The sequence below is a fragment of the Chrysemys picta genome, chromosome 6 (genome assembly GCF_011386835.1).
Source record: "Chrysemys picta bellii isolate R12L10 chromosome 6, ASM1138683v2, whole genome shotgun sequence".
Taxonomy (NCBI): Eukaryota; Metazoa; Chordata; order Testudines; family Emydidae; genus Chrysemys; species Chrysemys picta.
This window is the reverse complement of record NC_088796.1, coordinates 46,143,968-46,164,464: the sequence shown is the minus strand read 5'-3', so window position 1 is coordinate 46,164,464 and position 20,497 is coordinate 46,143,968. Positions and strand designations below refer to the sequence as shown.

General features: G+C 43.8%; 1 protein-coding gene across 2 annotated transcripts in view; it reads left to right on the top strand.

Moving 5' to 3' along the window:
- IQGAP2 (IQ motif containing GTPase activating protein 2) overlaps positions 1 to 20,497 on the top strand; it is a 253,895-nt gene that overhangs the window by 40,326 nt on the left and 193,072 nt on the right. The gene's annotated exons all lie outside the window — the stretch shown is intronic.

Below are 20,497 nucleotides of genomic sequence, written 5' to 3'. Positions count from 1 at the left end.
ATTCCTGCCTTATGTAAATCCTATTTAAGGGTGGGGAGAAAGGCAAACAGGACACCTCCTCTCCTTTTTGGGTAGACCAGCCATGAAAGACTGAAAGCAAGGGGGACTCCAGACTGAGACAGGGGTCCAGTCTGAAAAGGAATATAACAAACTCTGAACCACAGAAACTTTGCAACCTGCCTGCAGCAATATCTAGGGTAAGAAATACGATTTGCAACAAATTTCTTTAGTGAAACTAGCCTAGTTTGCGTGTTTGATTTTATTTGCTTAGTAATCTGCTTTGTTCTGTTTGTTACCCCTTTTACCACTTAAAATCTGCCTTTTATAGTTAATAAAATTTGTTTCGTTTATTAAACCCAGTTTCTATAATTTCTAACGGGGGGGAGGGGAGGGGGAAGAGTGTGCACACCTCTGTCCACATTGAGGGAACGGGCAAATTTCATAATATATCTCGGTGGACATCTGAGTGCTGGAGCAAGTCCCTTAAACTGAGGTAGGGGTGTGTGTGTGTGTGTGTGTGTGTGTGTGTAACAGCCTGCCTCAGCAGGACAGGTTAAAGGGGGCCCATGCTGCAGAACAGGTAGACTCAGTGGCATCTCAGCGCATCAGGTGGCTTCCCAAGGGGTCCAGCCCATCACAGACCCCTCTCACAAGTGTCTTCTCACACAGGAGGTAGAAGGGTTGCCGCATCTGGGTGCGGTGGAAAAGGTTCCTTGTGAGTACAGGAACAAGGGGTTCTATTCCCAGTACTTTTTAATCCCAAAGGCCAAGGGTGGTCTACAGCCCATCCTGGATCTGAGACCTCAACAAATACCTAAAGAAGTTGGTCTCCCTGGCCTTCGTTGTACCCTCCCTGGATCCAAGAGACTGGTATGTTGCCCTTGACTTGAAGGACGCATATTTCCACATAGTGATCTTTCAAGGTCACAGACGCTTCCTACGTTTCACAGTGGGTCCCGACCACTTTCAGTTCACGGTCCTCCCATTCGGCCTCACGACAGCACCAAGGGTGTTCACCAAGTGTATGTTGGTGGTAGCTGCTTACCTAAGACGTCAAGGTATCCAGATCTACCTGTACCTGGTTCATCAAAGGCTGCTCCAGGTCCCAAGTTCAGAGAGATGTTGTGGTGCTGCAGCCATGTGCTAATCCCTGGGCCTGCTGGTAAATGACAAAAAGTCTACGTTAGTTCCGGTGCAGAGGATAGAGTTCGTCGGGGCAGTGCTTGACTCTCCTGTGGTAGAAACACTCTGGCGCAAGGGGAGGTTCCAGACGAGTCTCCATGTTCCTCCTGACAATGGCTAGGGTTTGCTTGCACCTGCTGGTATGTCGTCCACCATGCCAGGCTCAGGATATGGCTGGCAATGGTCTATCACCAGTCCAGAGATCACCTGGAAAAGGTGGTTACCATCCCACTGATGCTATTTACCTCGCTACAATGGTGGACCGACCCCAGGGTGATTTGAGTGACATCGGAAGCCTCGGACCTTGGCTGGGGAGTGCATCTTGGTGGCCTCCAGACCCAGGGCATGTGGTCCCTTGAGATGACGTTGCACATAAACGTCAAGGAGCTCAGAGCGGTACGCTTGGCTTTGTACTGCACCTGGCAGGCAAGGTGGTGAGACTGACTGACTGACAATACTGCCTTGATGTTCTACGTCAACAGGCAGGGGCAGGGGGGCATGCTCGTTGGCCCTCTGCCAAAAGGCACTCCGACAGTGGGATTTCTACATCAACCACACGATCCACCTGGAGGCCTGTCACCTCCCCGGCGTCAGGAACACTCTGGCAGATCGCCTTAGCAGATCCTTTTCCTTTCACCACAAGTGGTTGCTACATCCAGAGGTAGCCCGGCCCCTCTTTCAGAGGTGGGGAACTCCCCAAGTGGACTGTTCACCACTAGACAGAAAAGGAAATATCATTGTGTCTGTTCCCTACAAGGTCTGGGCAAAGACTTCCTCTCTGACACCTTTCCCCTGTCATGGTTGGGAGTCTGATGTACACGTTCCCACTGATCCCGCTCGTCAGCAGAGTTCTGTCAAAGGTCAAAAGTGACAAAGCCCAAGTCGTCATGGTCACTCTGGCGTGGCCGTGCCAAAATTGTTTCAGCACACTGATGGACCTGGCGGTGGCTGCTCCCAGCCCCTTCCCAACCAACTGGTTCTGCCCTCACAGGATCATGGGCGTCTCCTACACCCCAACCTCACCCCCTCCACCTCACGGCGTGGATGCTGCATGGCTGAATTTGGAGGAGCAGGCCTGCTCTAACGAGGTCCAGCAAATCTTATTGGAAAGCAGGAAGCCTTCCACTAGAGCAACCTACCTGGCCAAATGGATGAGGTTCTCCCACTGGCCCCTGAGCATAGCGTCTCTCCAATACGCTCCTCTTTACACTCTTTCTTTGATTACCTGCTCCATCTTAAGAACCGGGGGCTGGCACTCTCTTCCATCAAAGTACACCTTGCGGCTGTCTCCACTTTTCACATACTGATCCAAGATCACAGAGTGTTTTCACATGACATGTCGGTCCGATTCCTGAGAGGCTCATCCTGCCGGCCTGGGCTCCTGTCCCACCATGGGACCTTAACTTGGTTCTTTCTAGGCTCACGGGGCCCATCCTTTTGTTGTACTTAAAGTACTGCACAGGATCTTTTCAGGGGGAATAAGGCAGAACGCCACATTTATTAGTAATACATGTATTCATTAACACTGTATTATATGCATATAATATATTACACTTACACTCACACACACACACAAACCCATTCCGTCTTGTTGTTACCAATTAGTTGCTCCCCTTAACTTCACTGGCCAGGTGAGTTAGATGGGGGAGTGGGTGGAGCCGGGCTTCTGCCGATCCGGATCGACGCTCCCATGTTGACAAGACGAGACCCGGGGTCCTCTGCAAGACACCTCACTTTTATAGCAGCTTTCCTTTTATGCTAATTTATACCAGATTCAAACTCTGTGTCTGTGTCCATTGGTTCTTTGTGCTGCTTTCTTTTGAGTGTTGTTCCAATGCTGCAAAGAGGGTGTTTCCAAAAGAAGGTGCTTGCTTCTAACCCCCGAGGCAGTCAGTATGTCTGCTTGTTTTTAATGAGCCCACTTGACACGTTTTATTGTTCTTGGGTCTGGCTCCCAGCCCCTCTCCAACAGTTGAGGCTGTCTGGAGGTGCTGCCTTCCATGCCTTGCTCATCCACACCTCATTCATTCAACAGGGCAATTGATTAAGAGTGGGGGGGGGAGAGCTCTTGTTCTACTCCTAGCAAAAAGAAATTTTTCTTCTATCTTATTCTATCCTTAGGGGGCTATAATATTATACCAAGGGCAATGCAAAGTTTCTAAATGAGGTTTCGATACAAAAAGTCCCATGAAAACAGAGGTCACACGTGGGTAGACCCACCACAAGGTTATATGAAGAGGCACAATGTAAAGTCATATGAAAATTATCAGACATTTATCTACACTTTGAGCCTATGGGCTCCTGCGCCCTCTCCCACCTGTCATGGAAGGTCACATTCCTCATGGCGATAACATCCGCGAGATGAGTGTTTGGAGCTTAAAGTCCTGACATCGGAGCCACCGTATACGGTGTTCTAAAAGGACAACGTTCAACTGTGACCCCATCCAGCTTTTCTGCCAAAGGTGGTGTCTTCCTTCCACATTAACCAGGACATCTTCCTCCCTGTGTTTTGTCCCAAGCTGCACACCACTGAGGAGAGGAGGCTGCATGCCCTGGACATCAGACGCACTCTGGCGTTTTACCTGGAGCGTACCAAGCCCTTCCGCAGGTCAACCCAGCTCTTCATCACGACAGCAGACCAGATAAAGGGTCTTCTGGTGTCCTCGCAGAGGATTTCCAACTAGATCACCTCCTGCATCCAGACCTGTTATGAGCTGGTACAGGTCCCGCTGATCATGAGGACCCATTCAACCACAGCTCAGGTGTCCTTGGCGGCCTTTCTGGCGCACGTCCCTATCCAGGACATTTGCAGAGCCACAATGTGGTCTTCAGTTCACAGTGCTCTACGCCATCACTCAGCACGCCAGAGACGATGCTGGGTTCGGCAGAGCTGTATTGCAATATACATATCTGTGAACTCCTACCCACCTCCAAGGGTACTGCTTGGGAGTCACCTAATATAGAATGGACACGAGCAAGCACTTGAAAAAGAAAAGGCAGTTAGCTTTTCCGTAACTGGTGTTCAAAATGTGTTGCTCATGTCCATTCCATAACCCACCCTCCTTCCCCAGTGTCGGAGTTTCCAGTAGGAAGGAACTGAGGGTGGGGGAAGCCAGCGGTGCACCTTATACCGTGGATTCTATGTGCTGCTCCAGGGGGTGCCAGATCCAGTCCCCTATGGATACTGCTGAGGGGAAAAATGTCCAGCTCTGGTGCATGTGGTGAGCACACACACCTAATATGGAATGGACATGAGCAACACCTCTCAAACACCAGTTATGGAAAAGGTGACTGACTTCTGCAGGACCCCACTAAATATGCACCCTCAATTTGACTGACAGTGAACCATTTGATTACTACTCTTTGAAAGACTGTACTCAATCAGTTTTGCACCCACCTTATAATAATTTCCTCTAGACCACATTTCCGTAGCTTGCTTATGCAAATGTAATGTGGGACTGTCTTAGTAAAATCAAGATGTAGTTTTCTATTTATAGATATCTATATATAATGTCTATTGCTTCCCCCCTCTACTTGTCCAGTAACCATGTCAAAGAGAAATCTGGCATGATTTATTTTTGACAAATCCATGCTGGCTATTCCTTAACCCTTTTTTCTTCTTTAGTTGCTTACAAATTGATTGATTGTCTAATGGCTTGTTCCAGTATCTATCCAGGTATTGAAGTTAGGCTGAGTGGTGTATAATTCCCCAGATGCTCTGTTACCCCTTTTAAAGATAGGTATTCTGTATGTTCTTTTCCAGTCTCCTGGGACCTCACCCATCCTCTGAGTTCTCAAAGATAATTGCTAACTGTTCCAAGATTGCTTCAGCTAGTTCCTGAGATATGCTAGGATGAATTTCATCAGGCCCTGCCAAGTTGAATACATCTATCTCTTTCACAATATTCTTTAACTTGTTCTTCCCCTATTTTGGCTTTTGTGTTCCTTTCCTCTTTGTTAATATTGTGTTGAGTATCTGGTCATCATTAACCTATTTTAGTGAAAATTGTAGCAACATAGGCATTAAACACCTCAGCCTTGTTCATGTCCTCAGTTATTAGCTCACCTTCCCCACTACGTAGATGACCAACACTTTTTCCTTCATTTTTCTGTTGCTCCTATTGTATTTAAAATAACCTCTTCGTATTGCCTTTAATGTTCATTGTTAGGTTTAACTCCTTTTATACCTCTGTTTTTTGTTGTTCTTGTTTTTGTTTTTTGGTCCTTCCATGTTTGTGCTATTCTTTTGTACTTCTCCTTACCCATTTCTTCATGTTTCTCTTTTTTTTTTCCCATAGGATTTTGTTTTTTAATTTTTCAGGTAATTAAAGAGCTCCTGCTGGAGCTGTATTGGCCTCTTAATATTCTTCCTATATTTCCTTCACATTGGATGGTTTGTGGTTGTGTCTTTTTAATATTGTCTCCTTGAGAAACTGCCGTCTCTCCTAGTTCTGATGTCCTTTACCTCTTCAATTTTCTTCCCAAGGGACCTTATCTACCTGTTTTCTGGGTTTATTAGTTTGCATTTTTGTAGTCCATTTTCCTTAAACTGTTGCCATCACTCCTTTCTTTCCTTAGAATCATGACATGATTTCATGATCCCTTTCATCCAAATTGCCTTCCACTTTTAGATTCACAACCAGTTCCTTCCTGTTAGGCAGAATCTAGTTTAAAATGGCTGTCCTCCTAGTTACTCCCTCACTTTCTGAAACAAATTGTCCCCAATATATTCCAAGAATTATTGGAAATGTTGTGCTCTGCTATATTACTTTTCCAACTGATGTCTGGGTAGTTTAAGTCCCTCATTGCTACCAGTTCTTGTGTTTTTGGATAGTTCTGTTTGTTCTAGAAATGCCTCAGCCACTGCCTCTTCCTGATTTGGTGGATGTCACCCCTATTTTTTCCCCTTCTGTGTTCATCCAGAAACTTTCAACTGGTCTGCCTCTCACCTCCTTTTAGGCCTGGTGTGTGTGTGTGTGTGTGTGTGTGTGTGTTGTGACAAAGTTCCTCCTCTATCTTGGTAGGTCCTGCGCTTATTGGCGGATTTTCTTGCCTCAGATTCACCATGTGGGTTTTCCCTCTGGAAAAACCCACGGTCCAGGTCAATTGGGAGGTTTGGAGGAACCCGGGCCCACCCTCTACTCCGGGTTCCAGCCCAGGGCCCTGTGGACTGTAGCTGTCTATAGTGCCTCCTGTAACAGCTGCATGACCGCTACAACTCCTTGGGCTACTTCCCCATGGCCTCCTCCAAACACCTTCCTTATTCTCACCACAGGATCTTCTTCCTGGTGTCTGTTAACACTTGTGCTCCTCAGTCCTCCAGCAGCACACCCTCTCACTCTCAGCTCCTTGCGCCTCTTGCTCCCAGCTCCTCACACTCGCACCACAAACTGAAGTGAGCTCCTTTTAAAATGCAGGTGCCCTGATTTAGCCTGCCTTAATTGATTCTAGCAGCTTCCTGATTACTCTAGTGCAGTCCCTGCTCTGGTCACTCAGGGAACAGAAAACTACTCATCCAGTGACCAGTATATTTGCCCTCTACCAGACTCCTGTACCCCACTGGTCTGGGTCTGTCACTATATCTATATTTATATATTCTTGATGTACATAGTGCAATATCTCCTTCCTTCCCCCCCAGTCCCTGTTCTTATTGAACAAGCTATACCCCTCTAGACAAATATTCCAGTCTGAGATTTATCCCACCATATCTCAGTGCCAATTAAGTCATAATTTAGCTTAGTACTAATATGCCCAGATTTTCCTGTTTATTCCCCATATTAGTTATGTTGATAACACCTTGCTCTTGTTGCAAGAAAAAAGTCATAAACAGGCACCTCTCTATGTAGAATTCATTGACCTACAAAATACCTTCAACACGGTTAGCAGGAATGGCATCTGTAAGATCCTGTTGAGAATTGGCTGTCCACAAAAGGTGCCACCGTACTCCTTGTTGTCCACAAAAGGTTCTCTCCCTAGTCAAGCAGTGGATCCAGTATGAAAATGAAACATCGCCCGCGGTTCGTATTGATACTGGTATGAAGCAACGCTGCATCTTCGCACCCACCGGCTTTGACCATTTCTAAAGGCGTACTAATTGAATCGAGGCTGGATAGCAGCTTGTTTAACATCAGATGATTCCAGAGCAGAAGGCATGTCACCCAGCTTGCTATAAAGGATCTGCTTTTCCCACATACTGCTGCATTTGTCTCTAATTCACCTGATGAATTATCTGATGCATGTACCAAATTTGGCATGGCAATCACTTTCAAGAAAACAGTTGTTACATCACAAGGTACCAACATTCCACCTAAAATCTATGTCAATAATGAAGCTCTGGATAATGTGGATCCTTTTTACTATTTTGCTTCAATTCTTAGCAGCTCACTTCCCTTTGATAGGGAACTTGATGCTAGAATCTGCAAACTTGCCTCACATTTTTGGAATAACAAGTTGCTAACCCTGAACACATAGGTTTCTATCTATCAGGTTTGTCTTTAGTGCCTTCCTTTATTATCGTGAGAGCTGGGTTATGTATTCCAAGCAGGATCAGAGATTGAACAGTTTCCATCTCTGCTGTCTTAGAAAAAACTTTAGAATTACTTGGGACCAGTGGATCACCGATAACGAGATCCTTGAGATAACCAGTCTACAGTCTATGCTGGATGGAGATATACCTATCTCATAGAACTGGAAGGGACCCTGAAAGGTCATAGAGTCCAGCCCCCTGCCTTCGCTAGCAGGACCAAGTACTGATTTTGCCCCAGATCCCTAGGTGGCTCCCCTCAAGGATTGAGCTCACAACCCTGGGTTTAGCAGGCCAATGCTCAAACCACTGAGCTATCCCTCCCCGACGTTCACAGGCTTCGCTGTTGAGGCATGAGCTCAATGTGTCCCAAAGATCATCTGCAGAAGTCTGTGCTCTATGGCAATGCAGAGGAAGGCCGAAGCTCCAATACAGTGACAAGGGTCAAGCAATCTCTCAAGAAAATCAGCGTGCCCACTGTCAACTGGGAGAATCCTGTCCACAATCACTCAGTTTGGAGAAGCCAGGTTAATGCTGGGGGAGTCACCATGGAGAGCCATCAGAGAGCCCAGGCTGAGGCCTGCAGTCGAGCCGGGAAGCAGAGTATGTTTCAACCTCCATCTGGCGAGTGCACCTATAGCCACGGTGGAAAGGTTTGCTGCTCGTGCATCAGGCTCTTTTTTCCCATTCCATTGCGATGCATCACTGACTGACTTTGTTGCATCTCTTTTCATCCGTCAAGATGTTGGATGGCCAATAACACGTTGCCCATGCTGTCTGTGCCTTTCCCCCTGTTCCCCTCCTCCCCAAATCCCTAGCTGCCAAGTTTTCACTTTCCCACTGAAGTACTAGCATTACAGTTCGGCATTCCCCTCCTTCCCAAACACACCACCTGGATCCAGATTCATACGTATTAAGGTGTAAGTTCCCTACAAACCTCTTCTCTTCCTCCTCCACCCTCTCCTCAGTATGTCAGACAAAAATATTCAACAGAAGGAGCTGCGAGGTTGTCCTACCCAGCTCTCAACACAACCCAGTAGCTGCTAGAAGAGTTAAAGACCTGAAATTCAGTCAGGGCCAGCTCTAACTTTTTTGCTGCCCCAAGCAGCAAAAAAAAAAGCCCCCCCCCCCCCCCCGGCCGAGCGCTGCACCCTGCGCCGCCCCCCCCCCCCCGCCAAGCGCTGCGCCGCCGGAACCCCCCCCCCAAGCGCCGCGCGCCGGAGCGCCCCCCACCCCACCCCCCGCAGAAGGCCGCGCCGCGCTGCCCCCACCTGCCACCCCAAGATTGGCCGCCCCTTACCAGGTGCCGCCCCAAGCATGTGCTTGGTTGCCTGGTGCCTGGAGCCGGCCCTGAATTCAGTATAAGCTGCTTCCAGCAGTCAGAGGCTCAGTTCTTGTAATCATGTGCTTGTGCACACATCAGGATTGTAAGAAGACTTTCGTTACTGTATGTGCTGCAGTAGGTTTTAAAGCATAAACGTTTTTAAATTGTATGCAGGCTGTTTTGTGAATTTTGTTTTATACCAGATGACTTGACACTGTACCTTCTTAAATAGTCCCATAAAACTGAAACACACACAAAATAAACTTGACTTTATTTTTCATGCAGTCCTCGTTATTTCTCATTGTAGAAATTTAGGTTTAATTGCATTGAAAATAACTACAAAAATGGGACCATGGGGTTCTGTGTTTTGAAAGTCACGGCTTCTATATCAAATTAACTCTGCTTTCAAGTAAAAATACTTCTTTTCTTCACTGCTATCCCCACAAAGTCAACATGGGCACTGACCAGCTTATTGCACTGTACCACCAGTAATAAAGATTTTGCACATCCAGTAATGCTGTCAGTTACCCATGTGCAATATCACTTGACTTGAAGAATCTCTGTGGTGATATGTGAAAAGGAAAGAATTGGCTTAACTCTGGGCCTAGGCTGAGTTTACAAGTCTGGTACTTAAATTGATTTTATATTTTTAGTTTATTTAAGTCATGTAAGATGAACACATTTTGATATGGAATACCAAGTTGGTGGTGGTTTTTTGTTTTTTAGAATCACTTTTCAGAGTAGAAACCGATACTTCAAATACTTTGTTACTAAGTTCCTGTTTATCATCAGGTATGTTTCCTGTACTGTTAACTTCCCTCTGTCCCCCATGCTATATAGTGGGGTTGGGACAGCTATTTTAAAAGGCTCTTAATATAAATTCAGTCAAGTAAATTTCTAATATCAAATGAAAATTGACTTTCGTTTTGATAGGAGGACCACAACATGGGGAAAATGACTTTTATGTGAATTAATGAACTTAATGTTTAGATAATCTGATATTTTATAGCAGGTGTATGCATGGAGTCATCTTTCTGGGTCAGATTCTGATGTTAATCCAGAGGATTGATCATAATCTTCCACATAGTAAGAATCTCAAACTATGTAACAGTGCTCTAAAGAAGTGTTAAATCAAGTACTACTTTGGCTGCAGATTTGTTTTTTACAAACCCCTGAAAATCTTTGTTCAAACAGTGTCTAGTTATTCTACCTAATCTTACTGCAATTTTGTGACCATCAATATTGTTTCTGCATCTTCTTCTAGGGTTAAATGATTCTGTTTTCCTCCAGGTTAGACTCAGACTTGAACTCTCAACCGCATTTTAGGCTCTCTACTCTATGGTGCTGATTAGTGTTCTATTAGTTCAGTTGTATGCATTGTAGTGATGGTCAGAGTGCTAATGTAGACAAAGATGCAGGCAACTGCCAGTGTTTGGAGTGCAGATCTTTGCAGTGAGCGTCTCTTAAATGAACTAGTGGCTTTAAACTCTCCGTGTACCATCTTGTCTGTACTAGTGCTCTTGTAGTTCCTATCACAAGTGCCATGGCCAAAGTGTTTTTGGTGGTGGTGGTGGTGGTTGTTGTTGTTTTACCTTCCAGAAAACAGACAAGGGTAGTCCGGAGTCTTTCTGTTTCAGCTGAGATATGAGGCTAAACCTTGTTACCATTCACGAATGCCCACTTGCAGGGGAGACTTTAGGTCACAAGAAGTGTGTGTGTATTTAAAAAAAAAAATTTGGGGGCACTGCTTTTTGGCGCCCCCAAATCTTGGCGCCCTAGGCAACCGCCTAGTTTGCCTTAATGGTAGCATTGGCCCTGTCAACACTCTTTAGAACAGTTCTTCATTTACAAGTAGTGTATGTACAGTTCTATTCATAGCATTTTGGGATATCGTTTAGAATCCTAACAAAACCCACAACTTGGCAGCTAAAACTGACTTGCTCACAAAACCATATTTTAAGAGAACTTAGTCTGTGTAGCTTCCACATATGGTGCCTCTGTATACCTCATGCATGCGAGATTGGAACCTTTGACCAGTGAGGATGTTTAGGCTCATGCCCCCACCTGATGGCATAATGGGCAGAACTGCCCCGAACCTGTCCGTTCCCCCTTACCATTCAAAAAAGGGATGCTCCTTCCAGCAATTTCTCCTCCCTCTCATCCCCCCCCCCTTGCTGCTCCAGTGCTGTGAGGGAGGAGTCTACATACAGAACTTTTTTTCTGAGGAGAGCAAAGAAATTGAGTCATAGACCCTCTGAACATGGAGTCCAGAGGCCTGATGGACCTGGACAGATTAGCAGGGCCAAATCTGTACCTCACCTGGCTGTGAGTGGAACTGAACCCATTACTGGCTGACTCCTCCCTGGCATCAGCACCCACAGTACCAGACCTACCTGTACAGGCAGACCTGTCCTTGACTTCCCAGCACCGAGTCCCTGGCACTGTCCTTGGTACTGGTGGCCTAGGTTCCAATCTCCCTGGTTCCAGAAAGGCATTAAACCCTCAGTACTGATAGTATTCTATTACTGAGGGCAGCACCAACTCTAGAACAGATTTGCTGCTGCTCCCCTTTGCTCACCCAGTCTCTCCCTAGAATCGAGCTGAGAGTCTCCTCCAGGCATCCATCCATCCTGCTCCTTCCTAGGGATTCCCCAAGCAGTGCAACTCTTGTAATTACAGGACAACTCCCATGGCCCTTCACCTATGAGGAAAATACAATATGACGGGTTATCTCTGCAGGCAGTACTCAGCCAAGCACAAGTGGTTGCTGAAGGACTCTTTCTCAAGCCTTTCTTCCACAGATAGGGGTGGGGGTTGGAGAGGACCTGTAGCAGACCTATTTGCCACAAACGTGACGCACACAAAATGGATTAAAAGCTGGCTAACTGGTAGGTCAAAAGGCAATTGTAAATGGGGAATCATTGAATAGGTGTATTTCTAGTGGGGTCCTGCTGGGGTAGGTTCTTGGTCGTATGCTATTGAACACTTACCACTGACCTGGAAGGAAAATAAAATCACTGAGAATTTGCAGATGACCCCAAAATTGGGGGAAATGGTAAATAAGAGGGTAAGTGAGGTCTCTGATGGAGTGTTCTGGGTTGCTTGGTAAACTGGGTGTAATCATACAATGTGTTTAATATGGCTAAATGTAAATGTTGGCATCTAGGAACAAAGAACGTAGGCCATACTTACATGATGGGGGGGGGGGGGGACTCTGACTCTGAAAAACATGCATCCGAAGAAGTGGGCTGTAGTCCACGAAAGCTTATGCTCTAATAAATTTGTTAGTCTTTAAGGTGCCACAAGTACTCCTGTTCTTTTTGCGGATACAGACTAACGCGGCTGCTACTCTGAAACCTGAAAAACATTTGGGTGTCATGGTGGATACTCAGGTGAACATGAGTTCCCAGTGTGACGCTGTGGCTAAAAGGGCTAATGCAATCCTTAGGTCCCTCTGTTTATGCATCTCTAGTAGGAGCAGAAAGGTTATTTTACCTCTGCATTTTGCTCTGGTGCGACAGTTGCCAGAATACTGTGTGCAGTTCTCGTGCCCACAATTCAAGAAGGATGTTGATAAATTGGAGAGGACTCGGAGAAGAGCCATGAGAAAGATTAAAGGATTAGAAAACCTGCCTTACAGTGATAAGCAGATTGAGCTCTTTGAGCCAATCTTAACAAAGAGAAGGTTAAGGGGTGACTTGATTAGCCTATGTGCCTCCACAGGGAACACGTATGTAATAATGGACTCTTCGGTCTATTAGAGAAAGGTATACCACAATCCAAGGGCTGGAAGTTGAAGCTAAGCAAATTCCGACTGGAAATAAGACACACTTTTAATAGTGAGACTAACTGACCATTGGAACAATTTACCAAGAACTTGTAATAGATGATTTTAATTTTTAAATGTAGAAAGATTGGATGTTTTTCTAAAAGATCTGCTCTAAGAAATATCTTGAGGAAGCTTTATGCCCTGTGTCATAGAGGAGGTTGGACTAGATGATCACAATGGTCCCTTCTGGCCTTGTAACCTATGAATCTCTCAGAATTACTTTCCCTGTTGTCCTGCAGTGGCTCAAGAGTATTAGCACTAATCTCAGGGCAGACTGTTAAGAACCAAATGAATTCCAATCTTAAATTTCAAAAAGTAATCAAAATTTCTGTGATCAAATATGGTGGGCGGATCCCATCCCAAATTTCTCACCAAGGTGGTATCTGATTTAAACCAATCAATGAACCTCCTATTCACTTCCTCAAACCATGCTCCGAATCTGGAGCTTGGTTTGTCCATACTTCAGATGTTTCCAGAGCCCATTCCTCTTTGAATAGGTCAAAACCATTCATTAAGGCACCCCATTCATTTGGGCATTGGGAAAGGCTGTGAAGTCAGGCCACGTCTTCCCAGAGACTTTTCGAATGGATCACCCTGGTGCATCATAATCTGTTACTAACTAGCATGTGTCCCTTCCCTCCGGCATTAGGGCCTTCTTGACTAGAGCCCGGGCAACAACTTCGGTATGTCTGAGATATTCCTATATTAATGATCTCTGCAGGGCAGCTACTTGGGGCTCATCTCCTACCTCTAACTTATTTAGCTAGTTGTATCTAGGACTCATCAGATCCCTCCTCCTGTTAATCTAGGAATTGCTAACTAGTCACCATAAGTGGGATCAAATTGGACATAAATGGAGGGATTGATTACTTGCCTTACAATATGTGCGGATTGCCCAGCTTGCTCTCCATCCTGCTCCTTTGGCATTGATCTGTGCTGGCATTCTGAATTATTGAGGGAAGTGAAGAAGGCAGAGCAGACTGCCTCTGTGCCATGAGGTGGTGGGGGACCATGAGGACATGCAGGGTACTGGTGTGGCACCATCTGACACTGCTGGTCAAAAGTTTCTAATCGCATGTGCACCATATGTGGGATCCACCTGGACAAAAACATGTAAAGCAGTTACTGCAGGATAGGTGACAGGTCTCTCTTGGTTACTGTCCCATCCCAGGTGTCTTCATAGTGGGGTTTTGACTTCTCCACACTGCATTGGAGGCTGTGACAGACATATGGTAAAAGTATACCATACTTCCCAAATAGATGGTGGGACAAACTTCTGACTTGTAGAACTGGAGCATCTTTGAAAAGTTCATGCTAGATGTGATTGAAGGTTGACCTTATGGACGCTTGAAATCCTACAGCTAAAGTAATTTTTCTTTAGAACTGAAATCCGCACTTGTAAAGTGAGGAAGGATGGCCTGGTGGTTAGGGCATTAGCCTGGGGCATGAGGCTCAAGTTCAGTTTCCTGCTCTGCCACAGGCCACCTGTGACCTTGGGTAAGTCACTTAATGGGTATCTGCCTCAGTTCCTCACTTGTAAAGTGGGAATAGCTTTTTCCCTACCTCATGGGGGTGTGAGGATAAATACAGTAATGGGGTGGGGCGGAGGCACAGAAGCATGCTTTGGAATTTATCTAAAGACAAACAGCGATGGCTTGTAAATATGTATCAGGTGGGTTGCTTTCTGTTCATCTGTTTCTGGAGGACAATTAACTGTGCGCCTTTGTCTCTGACTGCAGAGGGGGGAGAGGTGGTCCATTGTTCTAATAGAATAGGGAAGTAGCAGCGCTGTTGAAGTGTAGTCTGGGGTTGGGGAAATACCAATCTAAGGACCTAGTGTACCTGCTTAATTCCTAGGCTCACTTCATTTATAAAGTAGGTTTGGGAACTACATTGTGGTTGGGACCAGCAGTCAGCATAACTGTCATGCCCTACGCGGGCACTGGCCCTTCTGGTGCATGTTATAACTTGCGAGATCCAAGCAGAGGTTCTAATATGAAACACTGTGGAGAATGTAACCTCTTCTGGGTTCTTCTTGGAATGCTAGCTGCTCTGCCAAAAGTGTGTAAAGCTCCTAGCACCCTGAAGTTTATTTCAAAAAGTACGCATCTGTATCAGCCTCTCTAGTGATGATTGTAACTTTCATGAAACAATGCTATTTGTCTCAAACTTTGAATTTCAGACTTGAGATTGATACATAATGAATGTAGATGTTACCGCTCTCATAGTTCAAGGCAACTGTACCTGTATTCCAGCTCCATGGCCCCTCAAGGTCACCCACTCCTAGGTTCCTGGCTCTTCAGCCGTCACCTCTATTAGGCGGAGAGCCACATCTTTCTCCCTCCTGACAAGGGGTTTCCCAAGCTGTATGGTTCCCTGCCTACACTGTGATATGCCCAGTAAGCCAGACAGGCAATCGTCTGTGCTTTGCTTTCCCTCCAAAGGCTATGAACAGCATATTGGCCTGCAGAGTAAGTTACCACACAGTTCTTACAAGCAAGTACGTTTATTTTCACTGTAGAGAAAATGTATTAAAGAATAAAATCTACATGCATTCTAAAGCTTACCAGAGATCACCCGAACCCAACCTTGGCCTCTGGTAGGCATCAGTCCTTCAAAACCCAGCACTGGATTTTTCTTGGGGTTACAAGTTCATAACTGTCTAAGATTCAGAAACAAACCCAGGCTGAGCAGTTAACTTTTTTTATACAGCTCCAGCCTTTGATCTTGGCCTTTTGGTAGCAGGTGATGAGCAAACAAAGATCCTCTTCTCAAGGTATAGCTTCAAAAGGCTGGGTTTTTTGCATTACTGGATTTGGGGAATTTGCGTTCCCCAGGAAAACCCATTTAACGCTTTTTATTCCAAAAAGCAGTTCTTATCTGGCACATTGTTCGCTATAGTCCTGTAAACCCCCAGATCTCACATCTGTCACATCTTTCTCGTCTCCCCTCCCCCACCCCCTCACCCGAGGGTACATACAATTCCAGCCCACAATAATAGATAAACCATTCATTTAATACAATGGGTCCCAAAGATATTTTAACTTAATTCAATAAGGTCTCCTAAGGAGATGTCAGGAAATTCCCGTTTTTGTCACAACCACCTTTAAACCTCAAAAGTCCCTGATACATTTAAGAATTGCATAAATTATAAACTTGGGTGTCTTCTCAGTGGAGCCGACAAGCTTCCTGGAGCCCTAAAATGAGGATTTGGCACTGGTTAAATATCCACACCCTATGGAACTTGTCCATTCTTCGTGACTTCAATAGCTCATAAAGACAACTCCACCAGCTCACTTAAATTCCTTCCACTTTAGGGATTTGTATTATAACAGACATTATAGATGCTCCTTTTTGATGCTGTAGTAGCTGGTCTGTGCCTGGAGAAAATATCAGGGTTATAATGGAAACTTTACCAACCTGAACTAGAGAATCAATACTGTGTCATCCATAGTTAATCTAGGATACTGATATCGCACTGACTGGCTCATGGTGAGTAATTTTAACAAGCGACTTGCTTTGTGCTAATAACTCTCTCAAACATCCAGTTTTCTCTTAGTAATGCTCTGATGGAACTGTCGGTGCTTCAAATGAACAGTCCCTTTCTTCAGCTCAATAGACACCAGACAATAGAAAATGTCTCGGTATAGAGAAAGCACGAACTATTTATATTGACAAATGGAAGGAATCCTAAAACAGTATAAACATACTTATAATATTCCATACCATTAGGTTTAGCAACAGACTACATAATTTTTTAGATTTGATGCTTATTGCAGAGGAAAAATAGACTTGAGTTTTTTTGCAGTCTGTAAATTAGCGTGTCATGCTTGCTGGAATTAATGGGCTGAAAAAAAGTCAGAATAAAGCATGAATTTGCTTTATCTGTGGATGAAACTTTTAGTGGTGGCTAAAGGTGCTATCTTAAAAGTTGCAAGAAGAGGAGAAATGCAGAGAAGGATAGATGCACAGAGGTGACTGAAACTGCTAAGCTTGACGTTTCAGTGCAATATAGGTGAATGTATCTTACAGAGTAGCAACTCTAGGTCAGAATTTTAGGCAAGGGACTTCAACTTGTTTTAACTGCACATGTGCTTAGTAAGGATGTTCTTTAAGAGTTTTATGATTCATCAGGGAAGTGCTGTTATATAGTGCATGTTGCTGTCAATTGTGGGCACGGAAGCATCTGTCCTACCTATATCTTTCATTTGGAGGAGCTAGCCTGTTTATTTTAACAGTTGTAAATGGCATATCATAGAATTGGGATGATGTGAAATTTATTTACTATTCAGGCTGTCGATTAATTGCAGTTAACTTACACGATTAATCACTATTAATTTTTGAGTTAACATTAATCACACTGTTAAACATAGGTTACAAACCATAGTTAGTAGTCTGTCCTTTAAATCAGCTTCTGTACCCAATGACTGGAAGATAGCTAATGTAACACCAATATTTAAAAAGGGCTCTAGACGTGATCCCGGCAATTACAGACCGGTAAGTCTAACGTAGGTACCGGGCAAATTAATTGAAACAATCGTAAAGAATAAAATTGTCAGACACATAGAAGAACATAAATTGTTGAGCAAAAGTCAACATGGTTTCTGTAAAAGGAAATCATGTCTTACTAATCTATTAGAGTTCTTTGAAGGGGTCAACAAACATGTGGACAAGGGGGACATAGTGTACTTAGATTTCCAGAAAGCCTTTGATAAGGTCCCTCACCAAAGGCTCTTACGTAAATTAAGTTGTCATGGGATAAGAGGGAAGATCCTTTCATGAATTGAGAACTGGTTAAAAGACCAGGAACAAAGGGTAGGAATAAATGGTAAATTTTCAGAATGGAGAGGGGTAATTAGTGGTGTTCCCCAAGGGTCAGTCCTAGGACCAATCCTATTCAACTTATTCATAAATGATCTGGAGAAAGGAATAAACCAGTGAGGTGGCAAAGTTTACAGATGATACTAAACTGCTCAAGATAGTTAAGACCAAAGCAGACTATGAAGAACTTCAAAAAGATCTCCCAAAACTAAGTGATTGGGAAACAAAATGGCAAATGAAATCTAATGCAGATAAATGTAAAGTAATGCACATTGAGAAAAATAACTCCAACTATACATACAATATGATGGGGGAGGGGGGCTAATTTAGCCGCAACTAATCAGGAAAAAGATCTTGAAGTCATTGTGGATAGTTCTCTGAAGACGTCCATGCAGTGTGCAGCGGCAGTCAAAAAAGCAAACAGGAGGTTAGGAATCATTAAAAAAGGGATAGAGAATAAGACGGAGAATATCTTATTGCCCTTGTATAAATCCATGGTACGCCCACATCTTGAATACTGTGTACAGATGTGGTCTCCTCATAAAAAAAAAGATATACTGGCATTAGAAAAGGTTCAGAGAAGGGCAACTAAAATGTTTAGGTGTTTGGAACGGGTCCCATATGAGGAGAGATTAAAGAGGCTAGGACTTTTCAGCTTGAAAAAGAGGAGACTAAGGGGGGATATGATCATGAGTGAGGTGTAGAAAGTGAATAAGGAAGTTATTTACTTGTTCCCATAACATAAGAACTAGGGGCCACCAAATGAAATTAATGGGCAGCAGGTTTAAAACAAATAAAAGGAAGAAGTTCTTCACACAGCACACAGTCAACTTGTGGAACTCCTTGCCTGAGGAGGTTGTGAAGGCTAGGACTATAACAGGGTTTAAAAGAGAACTGGATAAATTCATGGAGGTTAAGTCCATTAATGGCTATTAACCATGATGGGTAAGGAATGGTGTCCCTAACCTCTGTTTGTCAGAGGGTGGTGATGGATGGCAGGAGGGAGATCACTTGATCATTACCTGTTAGGTACACTCCCTCTGGGGCACCTGGCATTGGTCACTGTCGGTAGACAGGATACTGGGCTGGATAGACCTTTGGTCTGACCCAGTACGGCCATTCTTATGTTCTTATTAGACTATCAATTGAAATTTATTAAATATTTTTGGATGTTTTTCTGTGTTTTCAAATGTATTGGTTTCTATTACAACACAGAATATGAAGTGTACAGTGCTCACTTTATATTTCTGATTACAAATATTTGCACTGTAAAAAAAAAAAAAAAGAAATTTTTCAATTCATCTCATACAAGTATTGTAATACACTTTCATGATAAAGAGATTGCAACTTACAAATGTAGATTTTTGTTGTTGTTACATAACTGCACTCAAAAACAAAACAATGTAAAACTTTAGCGCCTACAAGTCCACTCAGTCCTACTTCTTGTTCAGCCAATTGCTAAGACAAACAAGTTTGTCTACGTTTATAGGGGATACTGCTGCCTGCTTCTTATTTACAATGTCACCTGAAAGTGAGAACAGGTATTCACATGGCACTTTTCTAGCCAGCGTTGCAAGGTATTTACGTGCCAGATATGCTAAACATTCATATGCCTCTTCATGCTTCGGCCACCATTCCAGACAACGTGCTTCCATGCTGATGATGATCATTTTAAAAAAAAGTGTTAATTAAATTTGTGACTGAACTCCTTGGGGGAGAATATGTTTCCTGTTCTGTTTTACCCACATTCTGCCATATATTTCATGTTCCATCAGTCTCGGATGATGATTCGGCATATGTTCATTTTAAGAACACTTTCACAGCAGATTTGACAAAATGCAAAGAAATGTGAGATTTCTAAAAATAGCTACAGAACTCGACCCAAGGTTTAAGAATCTGAAGTGCCATCCAAAATCTGAGTGGGACGAGGTGTGGAGCATGCTTTCAGAAGTCTTAAGAGAAACACTCTAACACGGAAACTACAGAACCCGAACCACCAAAAAAGAGAAGCAACCTTCTGCTGGTGGCATCTGACTCAGATAATGAAAATGAACATGCGTCTGTCCGCTCTGCTTTGGATCATTATCAAGCAGAACCCATCATCCGCATGGATGCATGTCCTCTGGAATGGTGGTTGAAGCATGAAGGGACATATGAATGTTTTAGCATGTTCAGCATGTAAATACCTTGCAACGCCGGCTACAAAACTGCCATGCGAACACCTGTTCTCACTTTCAGGTGACATTGAAAACAAAACGCGAGCAGCAATATCCCCCATAAATGTAAACAAACTTATTTGTCTAAGCAATTGTCTGAACAAGAAATAGGACTGAGTGGACTTGTAGGCTCTAAACTTTGACACTGTTTTATTTTTGTGTAGTTATTTTTTTTGACATTAATTCTACATTTGTAAGTTCAACTTTCACAATAAAGAGATTGCACTACAGTACTTGTATCAGGTGAATTGAAATACTACCTCTTCTGTTTTTTGCAAATATTTGTAATAAATATAAAGTGAGCACTGTACACTTTGTGTTCTGTGTTTGTAATTGAAATCAATATATTTGAAAATTTAGAAAACATCCAAAAATATTTAAAATTAATGGTTTTCTATTGTTTAACAGCACGATTAATCATGATTCATTTTTTTAAAGTTGCTTAACAGCCCTAATACTATGGTTTAATTTTCTTATTTTTCTGGCTTTGGCAGTGTGCTTGAGGCACTGATGGCTGATTGCGAAGTGAAATTGTACAAATACAGAATTTTCTATCCACGAAGTGCTCTTGCAAACTATAGAGATAACTTTACCCACACAGA